General features: G+C 48.0%; 1 protein-coding gene across 2 annotated transcripts in view; it reads right to left on the bottom strand.

The window, feature by feature from the left end:
• PTPN5 (protein tyrosine phosphatase non-receptor type 5) overlaps positions 1 to 23,189 on the bottom strand; it is a 214,417-nt gene that overhangs the window by 120,269 nt on the left and 70,959 nt on the right. For both annotated transcript variants that reach the window (XM_063946358.1, XM_063946357.1), the window contains one exon: positions 2,018 to 2,122. The gene's annotated coding sequence lies outside the window, so the exon portion shown is untranslated. The remainder of the gene's footprint in view (positions 1 to 2,017; positions 2,123 to 23,189) is intronic.

Genomic DNA, 23,189 nt, shown 5'->3' on the forward strand with positions numbered 1-23,189 from the left:
CGCTATAGATCTCTGTGGAGGAGCTATGAACAGACTGGGCCACACAGCACTATAGATCTCTGTGGAGGAGCTATCTGTATAGACAGACTGGGCAACACAGTGCTATAGATCTCTGTGGAGGAGCTATGGACAGACTGGGACACACAGCGCTATAGATCTCTGTGGAGAAGCTATCTGTATTGACAGACTGGGCAACACAGTGCTATAGATCTCTGTGGAGGAGCTATCTGTATAGACAGACTGGGCCACACAGCGCTATAGATCTCTGTGGAGGAGCTATGAACAGACTGGGCCACACAGCACTATAGATCTCTGTGGAGGAGCTATCTGTATAGACAGACTGGGCAACACAGTGCTATAGATCTCTGTGGAGGAGCTATGGACAGACTGGGACACACAGCGCTATAGATCTCTGTGGAGAAGCTATCTGTATTGACAGACTGGGCCACACAGCGCTATAGATCTCTGTGGAGGAGCTATGAACAGACTGGGCCACACAGCACTATAGATCTCTGTGGAGGAGCTATCTGTATAGACAGACTGGGCAACACAGTGCTATAGATCTCTGTGGAGGAGCTATGGACAGACTGGGACACACAGCGCTATAGATCTCTGTGGAGAAGCTATCTGTATAGACAGACTGGGCAACACAGTGCTATAGATCTCTGTGGAGGAGCTATGGACAGACTGGGACACACAGCGCTATAGATCTCTGTGGAGGAGCTATGGACAGACTGGGCCACACAGCGCTATAGATCTCTGTGGAGGAGCTATGGACAGACTGGGCCACACAGCGCTATAGATCTCTGTGGAGGAGCTATGGACAGACTGGGCCACACAGCGCTATAGATCTCTGTGGAGGAGCTATGGACAGACTGGGACACACAGCGCTATAGATCTCTGTGGAGGAGCTATCTGTATAGACAGACTGGGCCACACAGCGCTATAGATCTCTGTGGAGGAGCTATGAACAGACTGGGCCACACAGCGCTATAGATCTCTGTGGAGGAGCTATGAACAGACTGGGCCACACAGCGCTATAGATCTCTGTGGAGGAGCTATGAACAGACTGGGCCACACAGCGCTATAGATCTCTGTGGAGGAGCTATGAACAGACTGGGCCACACAGCGCTATAGATCTCTGTGGAGAAGCTATGGACAGACTTGGCCACACAGCACTATAGATCTCTGTGGAGGAGCTATGGACAGACTGGGCCACACAGCGCTAAAGATCTCTGTGGAGGAGCTATTAACAGACTGGGCCACACAGCGCTATAGATCTCTGTGGAGGAGCTATGGACAGACTGGGCCACACAGCGCTAAAGATCTCTGTGGAGGAGCTATGAACAGACTGGGCCACACAGCGCTATAGATCTCTGTGGAGGAGCTATGGACAGACTGGGACACACAGCGCTATAGATCTCTGTGGAGGAGCTACAGTATGGACAGACTGGGCCCCACAGCGCTATAGATCTCTGTGGAGGAGCTATGAACAGACTGGGTCACACAGCGCTATAGATCTCTGTGGAGGAGCTATGAACAGACTGGGCCACACAGCGCTATAGATCTCTGTGGAGGAGCTATGGACAGACTGGGCCACACAGCGCTATAGATCTCTGTGGAGGAGCTATGAACAGACTGGGCCACACAGCGCTATAGATCTCTGTAGAGGAGCTATGGACAGACTGGGACACACAGCGCTATAGATCTCTGTGGAGGAGCTACAGTATGGACAGACTGGGCCCCACAGCGCTATAGATCTCTGTGGAGGAGCTATGAACAGACTGGGCCACACAGCGCTATAGATCTCTGTGGAGGAGCTATGGACAGACTGGGACACACAGCGCTATAGATCTCTGTGGAGGAGCTATGGACAGACTGGGACACACAGCGCTATAGATCTCTGTGGAGGAGCTATGAACAGACTGGGTCACACAGCGCTATAGATCTCTGTGGAGGAGCTATGAACAGACTGGGCCACACCACCAACCGCAATGAAAGAAATCAGTTTACTCACCATGAAAAAAACAGGAGAGAATCTTGATCACAATCCCATGTCAGATCCCAATGTCTCCCCCACACAGTCACAGATTGCAGGTGGCCGCCTCGCTCTATCAGAAACCTGACAAAAGACCCAACACAAGTAACAATTAGTGTCTCTTTCAAGCATCAGAAAACAGTTGCAGTAAATAATTACGTTTGTGTTTTCCCTTGTTGCAGAGGAATATATCATACCTGCCTACTTTTGAAAAACATTTCAGGGAGATTGTGAAAGTAACGGCGCAGACGTGTACGGCTACATCAGAGAGGCGTGTCATAAACATGACTTACATCCAAATGTAAATGAGCTCCAAAGTCAGTAAGATCTACTTGTTGAAGAAAAGACTCGGATATTTTGCAGGATTTGTTCGTGTATTGTGTTTTACAAGAGGTTCCATATACTGTAAGTGACCACGAGAAACCTTACTTAAAATGCATGTAGCCATAGGGATCATTGTGCCTTATAACCAATGCAGGGAAATGGCGCAGATGATCCCATTTGAATGTATGAATCCAGCGCCATTTCCAGCGGCGGGCGAGCCCTGCGATCGCATGAAGCACCCACCGTGTTACATGCTTCCTTCTATCCTGCTCTCCCTCCTCCCTCCCATAGTACTCCACTCGGGGCGTGGAGTCTTGCAAAATGACGTGGTTGCGTCGTGACATCACAACGCAACCAAGTCATTTCTTGAAACTCTGCTCCTTGAGCGGAGTACTATGGGCGGGAGTAGGAGGAGCTGGATAGCATTGCTAAAGGCTGGCGAGTATACACCCCTGGCAGCGAGCCGCATTACCCCTTGCAACGAGCATGACACACTCCTGGGGACGAGCATGACACACCCCTGGAAATGAGCATGACACCCAGAGCCAGAGCATGAAACCCCTGGCAACGAGCATGGAACCCCTGGTAATGAGCATGGAACCTAGAGCATGAAATCCCTGGCAACGAGCCAGTAATTTAAAAGTAATTAGAAGCCTTACTTTGGGGCATAATGTATTACATGCATTGCGGTGTATGGCATAATAAGGTGTAGGGGGCATTACCGTGTGGGGCTTAATTTGGTCAATTTTTTTTCTTTCTGTGGTGGCCGAGCTCTGTTGGTGCAGGGTTAAAAACTGGGGTGTAAGGCAGTCTTTTCCTGTGATGCCATGCCCATTTTAGCGAGGTCACACTATTTTTGTTTGTATATGGGGGGAGTCAGGGAGATTGCTACTATTTCAGGGATTCTCCTGCAGAATAAGGAAGGGTAGGCCACTATGGAGCTGATTCAGAACTAGACGCTGCGTTCGCAGTCTGAAGCCCGATGAAGTGTGCGCACGAGCAGCAGCGTGCCCACACAGTGAAATGCGATGGCATCTTACTTGTGCGATCGCCTCTGCCTGATTGACAGGCAGAGGTGTTTGCGGGGCGGGAGGGGGCGTCGAGGCAGTGTTAATGGGGCGTCAACTCGCATTGGGGGGGGGGGGGGGCGGTTTGGACAATACAGGCGTATCCGGACTGTTTGCAGGGCAGGCCGTGGCAAATGTGTGACATCACATGCAGCCGCTGCGACCTAAACATGGCTGGTAGCTGACTGCCTTCGCAGCTAGGCTGTGTAGACAGAGGGCTGCTCAAAATTTGGAAAAGCATTCCCGTCGTGCGATCCTTTCGCATGTCTGCGAGGGGTCTGGATCTGGCATGCGGGGCGAACTTGCACTGTGCTGGGTCGTCCCCCCCCCCCCCCCCCCCCCTCATGTCTAAGAATTTGATCGTAGATGTGCATTTTTTTGCACATCTATGATCAGGTCTGAATTACCCCCTATGATATATATATCTGCCATTATATATATAGAGCTAGCAAATTCCCGTTGACATAATGCAGTCGGCATATTTATGTAAGTGCCGCTGGAAACTCCCCTTCCCTTATGCACATCCATGCGGCTGAATGTGCAAGGACTGAGATGCCAGCTAGCGCCCACTGTTCTGCTTTCCTGGCAATGAGACTGCGGCACAACAGTGAGTGATTTCAGTCCTTAATGGTTACTGGCACAAGCGGAACTTAGCTATACATTGCAGCCTCCCTTTCCCCTGTACTCTGAGATCTGCAGCCTCTCTTTTCCCCTGTACTCTGAGATCTACAGCCTCCCTTTTCCCCTGTACTCTGAGATCTGCAGCCTCCCTTCTCCCCTGTACTCTGAGATCTGCAGCCTCCCTTCTCCCCTGTACTCTGAGATCTGCAGCCTCCCTTCTCCCCTGTACTCTGAGATCTGCAGCCTCCCTTCTCCCCTGTACTCTGAGATCTGCAGCCTCCCTTTACCCCTGTACTCTGATATCTGCAGCCTCCCTTCTCCCCTGTACTCTGAGATCTGCAGCCTCCCTTCTCCCCTGTACTCTGAGATCAACAGCCTCCCTTTTCCCCTGTACTCTGAGATCTGCAGCCTCCCTTCTCCCCTGTACTCTGAGATCTGCAGCCTCCCTTCTCCCCTGTACTCTGAGATCTGCAGCCTCCCTTCTCCCCTGTACTCTGAGATCTGCAGCCTCCCTTCTCCCCTGTACTCTGTGATCTACAGCCTCCCTTTTCCCATGTACTCTGAGATCTGCAGCCTCCCTTCTCCCCTGTACTCTGAGATCTGCAGCCTCCCTTCTCCCCTGTACTCTGAGATCTGCAGCCTCCCTTCTCCCCTGTACTCTGAGATCTGCAGCCTCTCTTTACCCCTGTACTCTGAGATCAACAGCCTCCCTTTTCCCCTGTACTCTGAGATCTGCAGCCTCCCTTCTCCCCTGTACTCTGAGATCTGCAGCCTCCCTTCTCCCCTGTACTCTGAGATCTGCAGCCTCCCTTCTCCCCTGTACTCTGAGATCTGCAGCCTCCCTTCTCCCCTGTACTCTGTGATCTATAGCCTCCCTTTTCCCATGTACTCTGAGATCTGCAGCCTCCCTTCTCCCCTGTACTCTGAGATCTGCAGCCTCCCTTCTCCCCTGTACTCTGAGATCTGCAGCCTCCCTTCTCCCCTGTACTCTGAGATCTGCAGCCTCTCTTTACCCCTGTACTCTGAGATCTACAGCCTCCCTTTTCCCCTGTACTCTGAGATCTGCAGCCTCCCTTCTCCCCTGTACTCTGAGATCTGCAGCCTCCCTTCTCCCCTGTACTCTGAGATCTGCAGCCTCCCTTCTCCCCTGTACTCTTAGATCTGCAGCCTCTCTTTTCCCCTGTACTCAGAGATCTACAGCCTCCCTTTTCCCCTGTACTCTGAGATCTGCAGCCTCCCTTTTCCCCTGTACTCTGAGATCTGCAGCCTCCCTTCTCCCCTGTACTCTGAGATCTGCAGCCTCCCTTCTCCCCTGTACTCTGTGATCTACAGCCTCCCTTTTCCCCTGTACTCTGAGATCTGCAGCCTCCCTTCTCCCCTGTACTCTGTGATCTGCAGCCTCCCTTTTTGCACCTGCACTCTGAGTTCTGCAGCCTCCCTTCTCCCCTGTACTCTGAGATCTGCAGCCTCCCTTCTCCCCTGTACTCTGAGATCTGCAGCCTCCCTTTTCCCCTGTACTCTGAGATCTGCAGCCTCCCTTCTCCCCTGTACTCTGAGATCTGCAGTCTCCCTTCTCCCCTGTACTCTGAGATCTGCAGCCTCCCTTCTCCCCTGTACTCTGAGATCTGCAGCCTCCCTTTTCCCCTGTGCTCAGAGATCTACAGCCTCCCTTTTCCCCTGTACTCTGAGATCTGCAGTCTCCCTTCTCCCCTGTACTCTGAGATCTGCAGCCCTTCTCCCCTGTACTCTGAGTTCTGCAGCCTCCCTTCTCCCCTGTACTCTGTGATCTACAGCCTCCCTTTTCCCCTGTACTCTGAGATCTGCAGCCTCCCTTCTCCCCTGTACTCAGATCTGCAGCCTCCCTTCTCCCCTGTACTCAGAGATCTGCAGCCTCCCTTTTTGCACCTGCACTATGAGTTCTGCAGCCTCCCTTCTCCCCTGTACTCTGTGATCTACAGCCTCCCTTTTCCCCTGTACTCTGAGATCTGCAGCCTCCCTTCTCCCCTGTTCTCTGAGATCTGCAGCATCCCTTCTCCCCAGTACTCTGAGATCTGCAACCTCCCTTCTCCCCTGTACTCTGAGATCTGCAGCCTCTCTTCTCCCCTGTACTCTGAGATCTGCAGCCTTCCTTCTCCCCTGTACTCTGAGATCTGCAGCCTCTCTTCTCCCCTGTACTCTGAGATCTGCAGCCTCTCTTTTCCCCTGTACTCTGAGATCTGCAGCCTCTCTTCTCCCCTGTACTCTGAGATCTGCAGCCTCCCTTTTCCCCTGTACTCTGAGATCTGCAGCCTCTCTTCTCCCCTGTACTCTGAGATCTGCAGCCTCACTTTCCCCTGTACTCTGAGTTCTGCAGCCTCCCTTCTCCCCTGTACTCTAAGATCTGCAGCCTCCCTTCTCCCCTGTACTCTGAGATCTGCAGCCTCTCTTCTCCCCTGTACTCTGAGATCTGCAGCCTCCCTTTTCCCCTGTACTCTGAGATCTACAGCCTCCCTTCTCCCCTGTACTCTGAGATCTGCAGCCTCCCTTCTTCCCTGTACTCTGAGATCTGCAGCCTCTCTTCTCCCCTGTACTCTGAGATCTGCAGCCTCACTTTCCCCTGTACTCTGAGATCTGCAGCCTCTTATACCACCTGCACTGTGAAATCTGCAGCCTTGTAGCAGCATCCGGCACTGAGATAACGCAAGGCTGTGCATGACATAAGCCGATATTTTTATCAGTGGCGAGGTAAATAAAAGATGGCATGTGTTTTGTGCACAGGCAGCACACAGCGACGGCAGCATATTCTCTGCCTACACGTCATGTGTGGGCGCAGCGTTAGTCATCTAATGGGCATGTGTGATTGACAGAGTGGATTTAGTTCTTCATGTCAGCAAAGAAGACAGTCCCCAATTTAGTATGTTTTACATACAGAGTGTATAATCAGCAGCAGCCTGTGCTGCTCCGTGTTCTCAGTCCAAGCTGTCTCTCGTTGCCTCCTGTCAGGCTGTCTTGGCAGCAGTGTACTCTCGCTTGGCTGTAGGACAGACAATGGCTCAGGGACTAGCGCACAACATGACCTTCAGTGTGGTAGTGCCCGTATATATGTGTGCAGTATGTACTAAGCGACTACACTCCACACAGCTTTATTTATTCTACACCGCTGCTGCGAGTGCTTCGTCCATAGCCAGATTAAAGGGGTGGTGCAGGGCATACTGTACCATGGGCCCCCCTTTGTCAGGGGGCCCCCCGGTCATAGCACACTGACATCACTAGCTTTCCCACTTAAGCAGCAGCAGAACCAGCAGCCAGAATGCAAGCAGGACAGTAAGCAGTGCAGGCAGAGACACAGGAATATCATGTTTCATGAGCTACCGACAGTGATTACTGACCAGAGAAGAGAAAAGAGGGTGGAGAGAGCTGTAAGTGACACAGTGATCCCAGCTCCTCCTCCTCCCGCCTGGGTGTCTGAGTCCTGTGTAACCTGTTATTCAACTAAACCATTTGGAACTAGAGATACAGATATAAACAGAGGGGGAAATTCAAATGTTTGAAAAGTCAGTTGGGTGTCTGTTTTTCCCCCTATCTAATAGACAGGAAAAAAACAGACACCCAACTGACTTTTCAAACATTTGAATTCCCCCCAGAGAGTCCTCCTGAGTCCTGTCCCAGTGTGTAAGTAGTACAGAGGATGCTGCTACTCTTGCATGTGACAAGATACATAATTTTATTTATCTATGTGTATTTTAAGGTTAAGTTGTCTTTGTTACACTACAAGAAAAGTTTATAAAATAGTTGTCTTTCAATTAGGTGGAGCTATTAACAGTACCCAGGCCTATTAGTTTAAAACTAATATACACCATTGGTTTAAATTAAATATACGCAATCCATACCTCCCACCATGACCCATTCCAGGAGGGACAAATGCTCTCTACCTGGACTTCCCTCTTAATTTATGATTGCCATCACCTGTATTGAAATACCTTTCTTATCAATTAAATAGTTCAACACAGGTGACACCAATCATACAGTTGTGCTCATAAGTTTACATACCCTAGCAGAATTTGTGATTTTCTGGCCATTTGTCAGAGAATATGAATGATAACTCACAAACTTTTCGTTCACTCATGGTTAGTGGTTGGGTGAAGCCATTTATTGTCAAACAACTGTGTTTACTCTTTTTAAATCATAATGACAACAGAAACTACACAAATGACCCTGATCAAAAGTTTACATACCCCAGTTCTTAATACCGTATATTGCCCCCTTTAACATCAATGACAGCTTGAAGTCTTTTGTGGTAGTTGTGGATGAGGCTCTTTATTTTCTCAGATGGTAAAGCTGCCCATTCTTCTTGGCAAAAAGCCTCCAGTTCCTGTAAATTCTTGGGCTGTCTTGCATGAACTGCACATTTGAGATCTCCCCAGAGTGGCTCACTTATATAGAGGTCAGGAGACTGAGATGGCCACTCCAGAACCTTCACTTTATTCTGCTGTAGCCAATGACAGGTCGACTTGGCCTTGTGTTTTGGATCATTGTCATGTTGGAACGTCCAAGTCTGTCCCATGCGCAGCTTCCGGGCTGATGAGTGCAAATTTTCCTCCAGTATTTTCTGATAACATGCTGCATTCATCTTGCTATCAATTTTGACCAAGTTTCTAGTGCCTTTGTAGCTCACACATCCCCAAAACATCAGCGATCCACCTCTGTGTTTCACAGTAGGAATGGTGTACCTTTCATCATAGGCCTTGTTGACTCCTCTCCAAATGTAACGTTTATGGTTGTGGCCAAAAAGTTCAATTTTGGTCTCATCACTCCAAATGACTTTGTTCCAGAAGTTTTGAGGCTTGTCTCTGTGCTGTTTGGAGTATTGTAAGTGGGATGCTTTGTGGCATTTGCGTAGTAATGGCTTTCTTCTGGCGACTTGACCATGCAGCCCATTTTTCTTCAAATGCCTCCTTATTGTGCATCTTGAAACAACCACACCACTTTTTTTCAGAGAGTCCTGTATTTCAGCTGAAGTTATTTGTGGATTTTTCTTTGCATCCCGAACAATTTTCCTTTCAGTTGTGGCTGAAATTTTTGTTAGTCTACCTGACCGTGATTTGGTTTCACTTTCCACAGAATCCCTCATTTTCCACTTCTTAATTAGAGTTTGAACACTGCTGATTGGCATTCTCAATTGCTTGGATATCTTTTTATATCTTTTATATCCTGTTTTATACAGTTCAATTACCTTTTCCCGCAGATCCTTTGACAATTCTTTTGCTTTCCCCATGACTCATAATCCAGACACGTCAGTGCAGCACTGGATGAAAGATGCAAAGGTCTTTCAGGAGTCCAGAAACTCACTGACCTTTTATACACACACACTGATTACATGCAAACAGATCACAGGTGAGGATGGTTACCTTCAGTAGCCATTCAAACCCATTTGTGTCAACTTGTGTGCATGTTATCAGGCCAAAATCTCCAGGGTATGTAAACTTTTGATCAGGGTCATTTGGATAGTTTCTGTTGTCATTATGATTTAAAAAGAGTAAACACAGTTGTTTGACAATAAATGACTTCACCCAACCACTAACCATGAGTGAAAGAAAAGTTTGTGAGTTATCATTCATATTCTCTGACAAATGGCCAGAAAATCACAAATTCTGCTAGGGTATGTAAACTTATGAGCACAACTGTATATTAAGTGGGATATCCAGGTAGAGAGCATTTTGTCCCTCCTGGAATGGGACATGTTGGGAGTCATGCACAATCTAATATACATCCCCCAACTTCCACCGTGGCCCCCCTGTCTTAAGTGCCCCAGTCACCCCCAAGGCTTAATCCAGAACTGGTTTTGACGCCTCTTACTGTAGTCACATCCTGTGCCTAAGTCCTGGTGTTAGTTGGCTGATTTACCCAAGAGGTAGGTGTCTAATAACAGACATTCACCTAGTCTTCCGGAATGTCCAGGAGACTCCTGGACTCTAGGGCGAATAGGTCAAACTTCCGCAGGCCGCATGCCACTCGCTGCCACCAAGTGGAGTGGGAGGTCTGGGCAGCTTGATTATGCAATTCACATTGAACTGTGAACTTTGTATGGGGCGGTTGGTGCCTTGATGATGCGGGAAGAGAAAGTGTTTGCACATTGCGTCCTTTAAAGATGGGTGAAGTGTCTACAGCTAGTTGGTCATAAGATGAGTAAACCCATTTATGCAAAATGAATTAGGCTGCAGTAAGTAAATGTTGTCCCTGTCTTTTTTTTCCCATCATTACCAAAGAGCTTTCTGATCTCAGTCACTGTTGTGAAAGCCTAGGTCAGTAACCATTGGCCTGCAGACCCCCAAAAACATACAAGAGGGCCACACACAATGCCGCCCCCAACAAAGGGCAGAACGCTAGCATTTACAGGGTGTGTGCATAGATCGTCACAACAACACCACACGTTTGCATCGCTACATTTACTTTATTGAGCTTCATAGGCTGTGGTTGGGTTGACTGGAGCGGAACCTGACTTTGCAGGATGTCACAGGGGAATTCGAGTTGCTATTGAGCCTGAAAAATCAGACCCCAAAAAGGTTGTGCGTGTCCTGGTCCTTAGTAGCAAAATTAAAAAATATAACACATCTTACATGACTAATGCTTAACTTCTCCGTGCGTGCGTGCGTGCGTGCGTGTGTGTGTTTCTCTGAAAAGTACTTTCGCATTTTCCATTTGAAATTACTATTCACATTTATTTAATTATAATAAGTAATAAGTAGGACTAATGCTTAACATTAACTTGTTCTTATTTTCAATTTCATCTATCTCTGAGTGTACTTTGTATGTATAGTCTATTTACATATATTCATAGATGTACTTGGAATAATAACATTTTAAAACTTGTTTTTTTATGGTTGATCAAGGTTTCTAATATATTACAATTTTTTTTCCATTAAAACATCAATGCAAAAAAAAAAAAATGGTTTAAACCAAAATAAAATGTAATTAAGGTGTAAAAAAAAGTGTTACATTAGTTAAAAGCAATTTAGGTGCTAAAAAGTGTTTGATTAAGTGTTACAATTATGATGCCCCAAAGTAGCCTGGGCCACACCAACCCAGGGGACCCCACGCCCCAAACCCATTCCTAGTACTGACATATTATAGAAATGTATCCAGGACTTACCATTCATAGTGCCTATTGCAATATGTAGTCTGCAAATGCAAGGACACTGTATTAATTGAAAACAGCCAAGGGCAGTTGGGTGGGGTGCTAGCCCAAGCCGAAGGAGTCTCCCCTAGGGAGGCCAATCCCGGGATCGGGATCAGCAGGATCCCGGGATTTAGGGCTAAAAACGTCCGGATTCAATACCAGGATTGGAAGGCCCAATCCCGGGGATTGAGGGATCAGCGTTGAGCGTCCACAGGATGCTCAGACGATGCCTGGCTTCCTCCTTCCGGCTCCCCAGCACAGCACGAGGTCATGCTGCGCCGCCGCTGCTGGGGGAGAGAGAGACAGTGTAGAGATTCTCACCTGCCCGCCCGTGGTATACGGTTTGTTGTGTGTGTGGGGCGGGCGGGCGGGGCGGGGGGGCAGCCACATAGTTAAAAGTCAATCCCGGGTATCCCGGCATTGGCCATTTTTCAATCCCGATACCCGGAATTGAAAAAAATGGTCCGGGATTGGCTTCCCTAGTCTCCGCCTTGAAGTGTTTTGCCGAATGTGTAAGGACTGATACACCCTCCTTTTGTGATAGGCAGACTCCGTAGGGCCCCCCGGCTCCCAGCGTCCTAGGCAGCTGCCTAAAGCTGCCTAATGGTAGAGTTTGCCCTGGTCGATAAGGGGTCATATATAGATATATATCAGTCACTAGAAAGCTATGAGTATTGTATAGAGGTCACTAGAATGCTTGTACTACTATATATCGGTCACAAATATTGTATAACGGTCACTAGAATAGTCTGCGCCTTGTTATTTGAGGGGTGGTGCACCCACACACCCTAATCAGCACCCTCTGTAATTTAAAAACAGATATGGTCCATCCCTGGTGGCTAGTATATATATATATCTTGTGGCAGGAGAGGCACTTTGCCACCTGTAAGCTACACACAGGGTCCTGGGGGTGGATGGGAAGTGTGGATGGACCGGGTTCCCATCCATTGGGCCCAGACCAGGTCTTCATCAGCCAGCACCTGGCTGCTGGGTTCAAAGCAGAGTCTCTCCCATGAGTCAGGGCTCCTGACGGCAGTTAGTGTCCAGGTGATAGGCCTGCTAGGGACAGTGGGATCCGGAGGGCTGGGCCACTAGTGCCAGGATGCCGGGGCCTGAAGGGTTCCTTATTACATAAGAAGGAGTGAGGCAGGACCTAACCTCCCTGGTTGTTTATACTAGATAGAGTGATGTTTTGTTTTATGTGTATCTTTGTTTTTGAGCAACCTGAATAAAAGGTATTTGTTGCTTATTTTTACCTGTGCCTGCAAAATCTGGTAGAGGGAGTCTGGTGTCCCTGTTAATTAGCTCATTAAGACCAATCAAGCAAAGTTGAAACCTTTTATAAATGTGGTTCCATTTAAATAGAGAAATTTTGTGGCACTATGGGGTAAATTTACTAAGATGAGACTTCTATTTAAGATGGGATGTTGCCCATAGCAACCAATCAGGTTCCAGGTTTTATCTTAAATAGAACTCCCATCTTAGTAAATTTACCCCCATGTGTCCCAGCAATCCCTGAGTTCTAGTTTTAAGAGTCTGAAGGGAGAAGTTGTTTATTTTTGCACCAGTGTAAGGTATTTGTGACCACTATGTGCATGCTACCTTTCAGTGCTTTACTAAAAGCTTATACCCCTTTTCCACCTCTGTAGCACGGGTCGCAGCCGTGTTGCCTGACTCGGCTGCGACCCGTGCTACAACCCCCTTCCCACAGCGCTCGCAACCCGGCATATTGCCGGGTTGGTGACGCTGCTGCTGATGCGGCAGGGGCGGCGCTGGGCGATCACATGATCTCCCAGCGCCGTCCTCCCATACACTGTGAACGGAAGCCGTGTCGCCTCGACGCGGCTCCCGTTCACACTAGACAGCTTACCGGGTTGAACACCGGCTAGCTACCCGGGTAGGATTCCCGGATCACTTGATCTGGGAATCTGCAGGGGGACCCTTTTCCACTAGAGAAAAACACGGGTAAATGCGCGCACCCGCGCATTTACCCGTGTTTAAAAAGCTAGTGGAAAAGGGGTAGAAATCTGTGCTAAAAAAAAAAATTATTTTCCCTTTCACTTATAGTTTTCAAAGGTAACAGGGTGAATAAAGATTTTCAGATATACAGCATATTCTGAAGTGTCTCTTCAAATGGGTAACAAAAAGAGAATTCATGCTAAAAAAACAAAAGGGGTGCCAGCTCTAACACCTCAGGTCTGGAACTTATGTGACCCTATTAATGCCCCACAGTTGGAGAGTAAAGTGGAGAGCTTATTGCGGAGTAATCCAGATCTTGGGGAAGATTTTAGCATGGAACCTTTTGTTTGGTGTCACTGTCACATGATAAGTGACCTTGAAAGGAATGTCCAATTTAAGGACCAGGAGCGAGAAGAGCTTAAGGAAAAATGTGATTTTCTTCAAGAGCAGGTGAACACCTTAACGCAATTGCTGGAGGAGAAGGAATCTCTTTTGTCTGACTCTCTGACTAAATTGGGAAGGAGTAGAGAAGAGATTACCAAGCTCTCAGGCCAGGTGTCAGAGTTGCAGAAAACCTTGGCAAAGGCTAAACCCAGATCTGAAAACTTTGTAGTACATAACCAAGGACTATTACAGGAAATCTCCTGTGACCAGACACGATATGGGAGTCTGGTGCTGGCCAATAAGGCTTGGTCGCAAGACTTGGCGGAGCTTCAGGAGGAGGTTTCTAAGCTAAAACCGTTGGCTGTGCCTAGTTTCAGTTCAGAGACAGGTGTAGCTACACCAATTGCTGAAGACATTATGCCGAATGTTGGGTCAGAGATATTATCAGCCGAAATGGAGATGCAATCTTCCGGGGAATTGGCGCCGATGGTGGTGCAGGCTGCGGAAGAATGGTACCATACTGCAGTGGAACCCGGCTATACTGGATTCCCTGTTCCAGCCAGAAGGAACAGAAAAGTTGAGCCAGAGCTGCCAGTGCCTAAGGTCTGAAAGGCTCCCTACTATGCCACTAGTAAGGCCATCTGCCTGGAAAGTGGAAATGAGGGCCCTTCCTCAGAGGTAGAGCATTTACAGGCACTAATGTCCATTTAGTTGGTATTGCCGATCCAGAGCATGGAGGAAGCTGCAGCCATTATATCGTAGCGCACAGAAAATCCACAGGAATTTTTCAAGCATCAAGAGAGAGCCACATCAGATGGCAGTGTTTTGTTGTTAACCCCTAGGATGGCAGTGAGAAGTTCCTCCGAAGCAGGACCACCTCATTCTCCGGAAAAAGAACGTAGTAGTAGCTTGGGTGAAGAGTGGAACAAATCCCTGAGTTCAGTGGAACCTGTTCAAGATGGAGCTTGGCAGCCACAGGGGCTCACAGAAGATGTGTTTATGGAGACAAGAGATGAGGATGTGGGATTCCTGGCTGCTCCTCAGTTGACAGGGAGTGAGGAGGAAGCAGTAATGGAGCTGGGAGAGGTTGATTTGATGTCAAGTGATCATCCACCTCCAAAACAAGAATCATCTAATCTGCTGGATCTGTGGCAGAATGATGAACCCCAGGAATCTACCTGGACAGATGGCAATTTGATGACTACTCAAGAGCCCATCCTAGAACAGGAAGTCTTATCTGAGCTGGAGATTGCTTCTGTTGAGATCTTGGAAACCCAGGATCCTTCTCCTGTTGACGTGATGTACGTTCAGAAGTTAATCCCTGATGGGACATCTCAGGTTCAGAAACCCCCGGTTCTGGACATCCAGTGCACATGTGAGACTTTCTCTGACGAATCACAGACAAAGACCCTTTGGAGGTGTCTCGCCTACTTGAGCTAGTCATGGCTAAGCTAGTTGCAATACAGGAGCCCACTCCCAAAGTCATCCAGGAACCTGCTTCTGAAGGGGTCCCCCTCATCTATGAGGAGGATAAGGTGCAACATTACGATCTTGGGGTTGTTGCACCCCGGCAGGATTCACCACGAGAGGCTCAAGATCCAATTGCTGAACTGGGACAGTTCATAAAGGACACACCAAGTAAGGAGCAAGAACCTGTCTCAGAGGAATCGGTGCAGAGTCCCATTTCTGAGGTTGCTCTACCCAGGGAGAGTTCTCTATATGAGACACGAGAGCTGGAAAATTTTAGAGGAGAGTTTCAAAAGCTGGCCCTAAGTAATAGCCAGCTAAAAGAAACAGTGAAGGAGATTCCTAAACTACGGAGTTGCATAAGAGACCTGGACAAGAGACTCAAAATGGGTTATGTGCCGGTCATAGAACAGCAGGAGACAGTGACTAGGGTCAAAGATGGGAGATCGGAGGACGAAGCAGTCACGTTAATGAAGAAAAGGTTACCAAAGCTGGAAAGACTGAAGGAAGCACTAAAAGTTCAACAAATGAAAGGACTTTCTGAGACGCAGGACCAATGCCTTACTCTGAGGGAAAAGGTGGGGGCAAAGTTGGACCATGACCTCAGAACAATTAAAGTCAGGGCAGAGACTAGGTGTTACCGGTGCCAAGAGCTTGGCCATAAAAGGTGGAATTGTCCATATAGGCCAAGACCAGTGAGGGCCGTGGTGACTACTAAGCCCACAGTGAATGTAAAAACCTTCCCCAGTCCAGAGTTGGTTAAGGTCAGGTGTCATAAATACCCAGTCAAGAATGAAGCGACTTCCTCAGTAGCCAGTAAATCCGAGTCCGATAAGGAAAACATCCCTAAAGGTGGAAAGGTGATGAGGAAGGGAAGTTTAGTGGGAAAGAGGAAGTTGTCCATTAAAACAACCACTTCGGCCACTATGCCAAAGTGGAGGGAAAAGGAAGGTGGCACAGTCGAGTCGTGCCACCAGCCATTAATGGAAATAGATTCCAAGGCCAGTTAAAAGGGCCCCGGGTGTGTACTTGGGGGAGGAACTTGGGACCCAGGTGTATGGGCCAAAGTTATGTCCCAAAGATTTGTCAGCCCAAAATAATTGGCAAATGTGAAACCTTGCCAATGTCACATGCCGCTTTTCTGAGCCAGGAAAAGCTGAGGGAAATGGTATGTGTCAGGAGAGGCACTTTGCCACCTGTAAGCTACACACAGAGTGCCGGGGTAGATGGGAAGTGTGGATGGACCGAGTTCCCATCCATTGGGCCCAGACCAGGTCTTATAGGCTTCTTAGCCCAAGAACCTGCTTCATCAGCCAGCACCTGGGTGCTGGGTTTAAAGCAGAGTCTCTCCCATGAGTCAGGGCTCCTGAAGGCAGTTAGTGTCCAGGTGATAGGTCTGCTAGGGACAGTGGGATCCGGAGGGCTGGGCCACTAGTGTCAGGATGCCAGGACCTGAAGGGTTCCTTATTAAGTAAGAGGGAGTGAGGCAGGGCCTAACCACCCTGGTTGTTTATACTAAAGACAGTCATCTTTGTTTTATGTGTATCTTTGGATTTGAGCAACCTGAATAAAAGGTATTTGTTGTTTTTGCAAAAGCCTGGAGTCGGTGGAATTTTTGTAGCAGAGCACATTCTAGCAAGACTCCTGTTACAATATATATATATATATATATATATATATATATACACAGTATATTACATCTAGGGTAGATAATGCTGCTCTGTGTGAAGTTTTGTCATTATCATCACACCTGATTTGTTTGTGTTTCTACAGTTTTCTACTTGAAACTAATTAACAACTGTAATGTCGCAAACATCTCACTAACTGTTCACACAAAGACACTGGCTTCCTTAATTATTGCTCAGAGACTGTAATGTCTAAACGTTTTTTTTTTTCATTCTAAGTATTATATATGTATATACTAGATATACTTTATGTACTACTTACATCTTTCTGAGCAGGATATAAGAAGTTGCATTTGTCTCGTTCCTGCTCCCAGTCATATATTCACTCCTTTGTGGATTACAATTACATCATACCCCAACCCCCAAACACATCACACCTATTTCCCACTATGACACAACCACAAGTTACTGCTTTATAATAGGATTATGACAATAAGATTATAATATTAGCATTCTGGGAAGAGATCAAAGGATACAAGGGGAAGAGAAGTCAGATATACTATGTGCAGAGAGAGTTAGATTTGGGTGGGTTATATTGTTTCTGTGCACGGTAAATACTGGCTGCTTTATTTTTACACTGCAATTTAGATTTCAGTATGAACACACACCACCCAAATCTAACTCTCTTCACATGTTATATCTGCCCCACCTGCAGTGCACATGGTTTTGCCCATTAGAGAAAAATGTTGCTGCTGCGATCAGGTATGAATTAGGCCCTAAATTAGAAAATACTGCCCTCTGCCGCTAACATAAAATGTTGGCAATATTTTGCACATGCTCAAAATATGTTTAGAAAAGCTTTCTAAACCCCTGCGGTTCTAATAAATTTCAGAGTACTGTCTGATACACTATTGGTGTGTGTCCATTACTCTCCGGCAGAAATAACCCTTTCTTTTACAGATAGCCTGGTTGACTGACACTTGCCATTGTTAACTTTAAAGATTATTAGGAATTATTTAGTTAATGTAGCCTGAAAAAGGGTTGAAACAAGTTACTCTGACCTTCTCCTCTTCGATTGATAATGATGTGGTTGGCAGGGCATGGTGGGTATTGTAGTTTTACCACTATGAGAGAGCTTCTGGTGGCATAACACTGATTCAGATATACTGAGCTCTTAGAAACATTCTGTGGCACAGATTACTAGTGTTCACTCTAGGTGTCTTTCACAGGGCGCTGCGCCCTGCCCCTTTTTTAGACACCTAAATGCCGCCCTGCCCGTTTGCGTGCGCCCTCCCGCCCCGCACTTTGCTGCCCGCCGGACCCCACCACGCCGCCGGACACATTAAGCACACTGTCCCCAGTGATTGCAAAGACCCGGTGACGCGAGACCCGGTGACGCGCTCCTCATTAGGCCAATCCCTAAGGGGGATTTTTGTATGTTTGCCTGATGCTGGTCCCGGGCTGAATGATGTAAAGAGGAGGTGGAGCCAATTTCCTTTCCTCTTGGCGCCTGGCTGCTTGCGGCAGGTGAGTGAAGGCTGCAGAGTGCGGGTGATGGATGGGTTGCCACAGCGTTTCTGGGGGGTTCTGGCGATTTGCAGGGATCGGTGTCCTCCATGATCTTGTAGGTAAAGCTGGGCTTTGTGACTGGGGCTTCCCGCGGTGCCGTCTGAGGCGGTGGCCGCGCTGTCGCTCTTGCTTTGAGGTGTCCGCTACGGCCCTGGGGGGGGGGGAGGGGGACAAGGTGGTTACTGCAATGTGCCTCAGTGCTCTTACCTGGTGCAGTGTGCCTCAGTGCTCTTACCTGCTGCAGTGTGCCTCAGTGCTCTTACCTGCTGCAGTGTGCCTCAGTGCTGTTACCTGGTGCAGTGTGCCTCAGTGCTGTTACCTGGTGCAGTGTGCCTCAGTGCTGTTACCTGGTGCAGTGTGCCTCAGTGCTGTTACCTGGTGCAGTGTGCCTCAGTGCTGTTACCTGGTGCAGTGTGCCTCAGTGCTGTTACCTGGTGCAGTGTGCCTCAGTGCTGTTACCTGGTGCAGTGTGCCTCAGTGCTGTTACCTGGTGCAGTGTGCCTCAGTGCTCTTACCTGGTGCAGTGTGCCTCAGTGCTCTTACCTGGTGAAGTGTGCCTCAGTGCTCTTACCTGGTGCAGTGTGCCTCAGTGCTCTTACCTGGTGCAGTGTGCCTCAGTGCTCTTACCTGGTGCAGTGTGCCTCAGTGCTCTTACCTGGTGCAGTGTGCCTCAGTGCTCTTACCTGGTACAGTGTGCCTCAGTGCTCTTACCTGGTGCAGTGTGCCTCAGTGCTCTTACCTGGTGAAGTGTGCCTCAGTGCTCTTACCTGGTGCAGTGTGCTCTACCGGGTGCATTGTGTATAACGCGCTCTGCCTGGCGCAATGTGTATAACGCGCTCTGCCTGGCGCAATGTGTATAACGCGCTCTGCCTGGCGCAATGTGTATAACGCGCTCTGCCTGGCGCAATGTGTATAACGTGCTGTACCTGGCGCAATGTGTATAACGTGCTCTACCTGGTGCAATGTGTATAACGTGCTCTACCTGGCGCAAAGTGTATAACGTGCTGTACCTAGTGCAATGTGTATAACGTGCTCTGCCTGGCGCAATGTGTATAACGTGCTCTGCCTGGCGCAATGTGTATAACGTGCTGTACCTGGCACAAAGTGTATAACGTGCTGTACCTGGCGCAAAGTGTATAACGTGCTGTACCTGGCGCAAAGTGTATAACGTGCTGTACCTGGCGCAAAGTGTATAACATGCTGTACCTGGCGCAATGTGTATAACGTGCTCTACCTGTCGCAGTGTGTATAGGAGGTTCTACCCGGTGCAGTGTGTATTAGCTGCACTACTGTGTGGTGTAATGGGAAGTGCCACTATTATGTGGCCATGCCCCTTCCCCACGAAAAACAACTCCCCTACATTTTTGCACTGTCCATTCTTTAGCATGTGGGAATGGGAGGACCAAGCATTTTAGTATGTACCTAATTTTGCCCTTCTAACTGAAAAATGTGCCCTCCCGAATGAAAAATGTGCCCTCCCGAATGAAAAATGTGCCCTCCCCGTGATCGGCACCCTGCCCTAAAAAAATCCTAGAGTGAACACTAGATTACAATGTAAATACTGTGAGACAAGCTCCTCGCTGTCACCTGAGCTGTTACTTCCCGTTACTGACTATATTTTACCACAGACAAGCAATACCTTTAGTTGCTGGCATCATTATGTCCATTTCTGCTAAAGAGAAGCGACCCCCTCCAACTACAATGGGGTAATTTATTTAGTAAATGCTCCATCATGGTTCCTCCAGGATGTGCAGGGGGTAAAATGGGCAGCCCAGAGGGCATGGCACTGCAATCGCATCATTGTGAATCTGTGGCTATAATTCCAAGTCCCGTATAGTAGCGAGCGGGAATACTATGATGCGATTCAGCACAAATTGTGTCATGTATTGTATAGAGGTCACTATAATGTTCCTGCTACTATATATCGGTCACTATAAAGCTCTGTGTATTGTATAAAGGTCACTAGAATGCTCCTTCTACTATATATCAGTCAGTAGAAAGCTCTGTGTATTGTATATAGGCAGAGCCGGCCTTAGGCATAGGAAAGATAGCCAAATGCCTAGGGCATTTGGTATGCTTAGGGGCACCAGCAGGTTCTGATGATTAAAATGATATGCGGCATGCCTATATTCTGTGTGTGACTGCGGCTGTATCTGCATACGATTACGAAATGCTATGTTGCAGTGTATTCCTGGAAATCACTGTAATGTAGCATTTCATATGCAGATACAGCCACAGTGGCACACAGAATATAGGCATGCTGCATATCATTTTAATCAGCAGAAGCTGCTTCTGCATCCTAGACACACAGTAATGCAAATAAGATGCATTTTCATAAACAAAAGGCGCCCAACGTTAGCAGAGCTGCCAGCTGATTCATGCCAGACATCTCCTGCAGAACTAGCGGCGGTGCTAGGGGGCACCAGCCAAAATCTTGCCTAAGGCATCATATTGGTTAGGGCCGGCTCTGCATATAGGCCACTATAATGCTCCTCCTACTATATATCAGTCACTAAAAAGCTCTGTGTATTGTATACCAGACCAACCACATCACTCAGGATGTAGGCGGGGGGCGGCCAATTGCGCACAAATTCTGGGTTATTTGCCCACTCTTCCCGAGGTCCACTACAGCCAGATGTTCACAGACAGTAGGCAAGTATGTGCGTAGTGTAACTTTATCCCTTAACGTGATGCCTTTTGCAGATTCCGTTTGCACTTCAGTAGAGGAGTGTATTCTGTACTTTACCCAATTTAACAAAGGTTCAAACACACAAGAATAATGTAATAAAGTCAAGTCGGTTACTTTAAGTTGTAAACGAGGCATATCGAGCCGCATTTTACGTAAGTAACGGAGAGCAGCGTGGTCAGTGGCCGATAGGGGACATATATACAGACCAGTATAACTCTAGATCAGCTTTCTGAACTCTGCAGCAGTAAGAAATCACAATGCAATAATATTTAAGTATCATGGGGGTAATTCCAAGTTGATCGCAGCAGGATTTTTGTTAGCAATTGGGCAAAACCATGGGGGTAATTCTGAGTTGATCGCAGCAGTACGTTTTTTTAGCAATTAGGCAAAACCATGTGCACTGCAGGACGGGCAGATATAACATGTGCAGAGAAAGTTAGATTTGGGTGGGTTATATTGTTTCTGTGCAGGGTAAATACCGGCTGCTTTATTTTTACACTGCAATGTAGATTTCAGTTTGAACACACCCCACCCAAATTTAACTCTCTCTGCACATGTTATATCTGTCCCCCCTGCACGCACACGCAGTCGCTGCGACCCGGCAGCGACGAGTAGCTCCCGGCCAGCGTGCAAAAGCTGCGCTGGCTGGGAGCTACTCCTGAGGTACAAAAGCATCACCGCTGTGCGATGCTTTTGTACTTCTGCGACGATGCAGGGACTGACATGCGGGGAGGGCTAGCCCTGTGCTGGGCGTCCCCCCCGCATGTCATTGTGCCTGATCGTAGCTGTGCTAAATTTAGCACAGCTACGATCAAGTCAGAATGACCCCCATAGGGTGGTAATAAATAGGGTGGTAATAATGGGGTGGTAATAAATAGGGTGGTAATGATGGGGTGGTAATAAATAGGGTATTTATGTGAATATAATCTAAATCTCACATCCAATACCCCCTCGTGACGTTGACTATTATAAAAAAAAAGAAAAAGAAAACCCCCAAGTGACGAATAATGATAAAGTAGCAAAAAAATGAATGAAGTAATGATAAAACCATTTCTGTGCTGCCCTTCTCATGGTTGTGCCCCAGATAAATCTATCAACCATCAGTGCTGCGCCACCGCACACCAACTACACCACCTGTGCCGGCAGCTGGCGCTGACAAGGAATGACATAAAGCATTAACATAAAGACGTTTTATTGACGCCTCTGTGACTGCACTGCGAGAAGCCGACAGTATACTGTAAACTGATAGAGCGGTGACCGGTCCAAGTCGGGGGCTTGATGGGGCATGTGCCTTTTACAGAGAGAGGGCAACATAGGGGCTGCGCCCGTGTGTGCGTTTATTTCCGATCGCCCATCTGTGAGTTTATGCAAAGTCCTTCCCTGGGGTATATCTGTGCATCTAAGTGTGCAAGGACTGAGACGACCGCTGTAAGCGCCCGCAGACGCAGAAATACATATTGGCGCGTCTTTAGGCGCCACCATCAAAACTTGCACCTTCCCTATGGCAGGTGTTATGTGAGTGGTTAAGCATCTGAGACTAAGCATTTGTGTACGCAACCACTTTCATCGACACGTGTGCGACTCATAATATGCCCCTAAGATGGACCACCTCCGTGCATGAGCTAAGCTGTCTGCCAGTCACCGCCCTGTACATTTTCAACACATTTCCAAAACTGTGCGCCTCCTGTGCCTCTCAATCGTAACTCCAACTCTTTTTGCTCGCCATCTGGACGCAGTGCGTCATAGATTCATGCGCAGGAAGAAACCCTCACTTCACTGTGTCTGACATTGACAGCGCAAGTGGGTCAGAACCAGGCCCATGGGGCGAACTTGAGAATAAAATGAATAAATCGCTTCGCTCAGGTACAACCTGGAACGTTTGGACCGTAGAGGGCGGATTTCAAGGCTGTTGCTGAGTTTCAGTTTTACAGAATGCAGTGACCTACACTGGCCACAAGGGGGCACCCCACTGCTTCATTGGCCGGGGTTCTGAAGACAGCACCAGGAGGTAGTTGTTCCTGTACAAAACTGTTCCTTATTCCACCCACACCACTGTCCGCACCACTGTCCTCCTGTTCTGCAGACAGGCTCACCCTACTTTATCATCAGGCATTGTAGGGTGTGGTTCATAGGGACGACCACACTTAGGTCGACAGTGTCTAGGTCGACACACAAAATAGGTCGACACAAGCATTAGGTTGACATGAGCAAGGTCGACATGACAAAAGGTCGACATGTTTAAAAAAAAATTGGTGTCGTTTTCTTCGTAGAGTGGCCGGGAACCCCAATT

Source organism: Pseudophryne corroboree, chromosome 11 (genome assembly GCF_028390025.1).
Source record: "Pseudophryne corroboree isolate aPseCor3 chromosome 11, aPseCor3.hap2, whole genome shotgun sequence".
NCBI lineage: Eukaryota > Metazoa > Chordata > Amphibia > Anura > Myobatrachidae > Pseudophryne > Pseudophryne corroboree.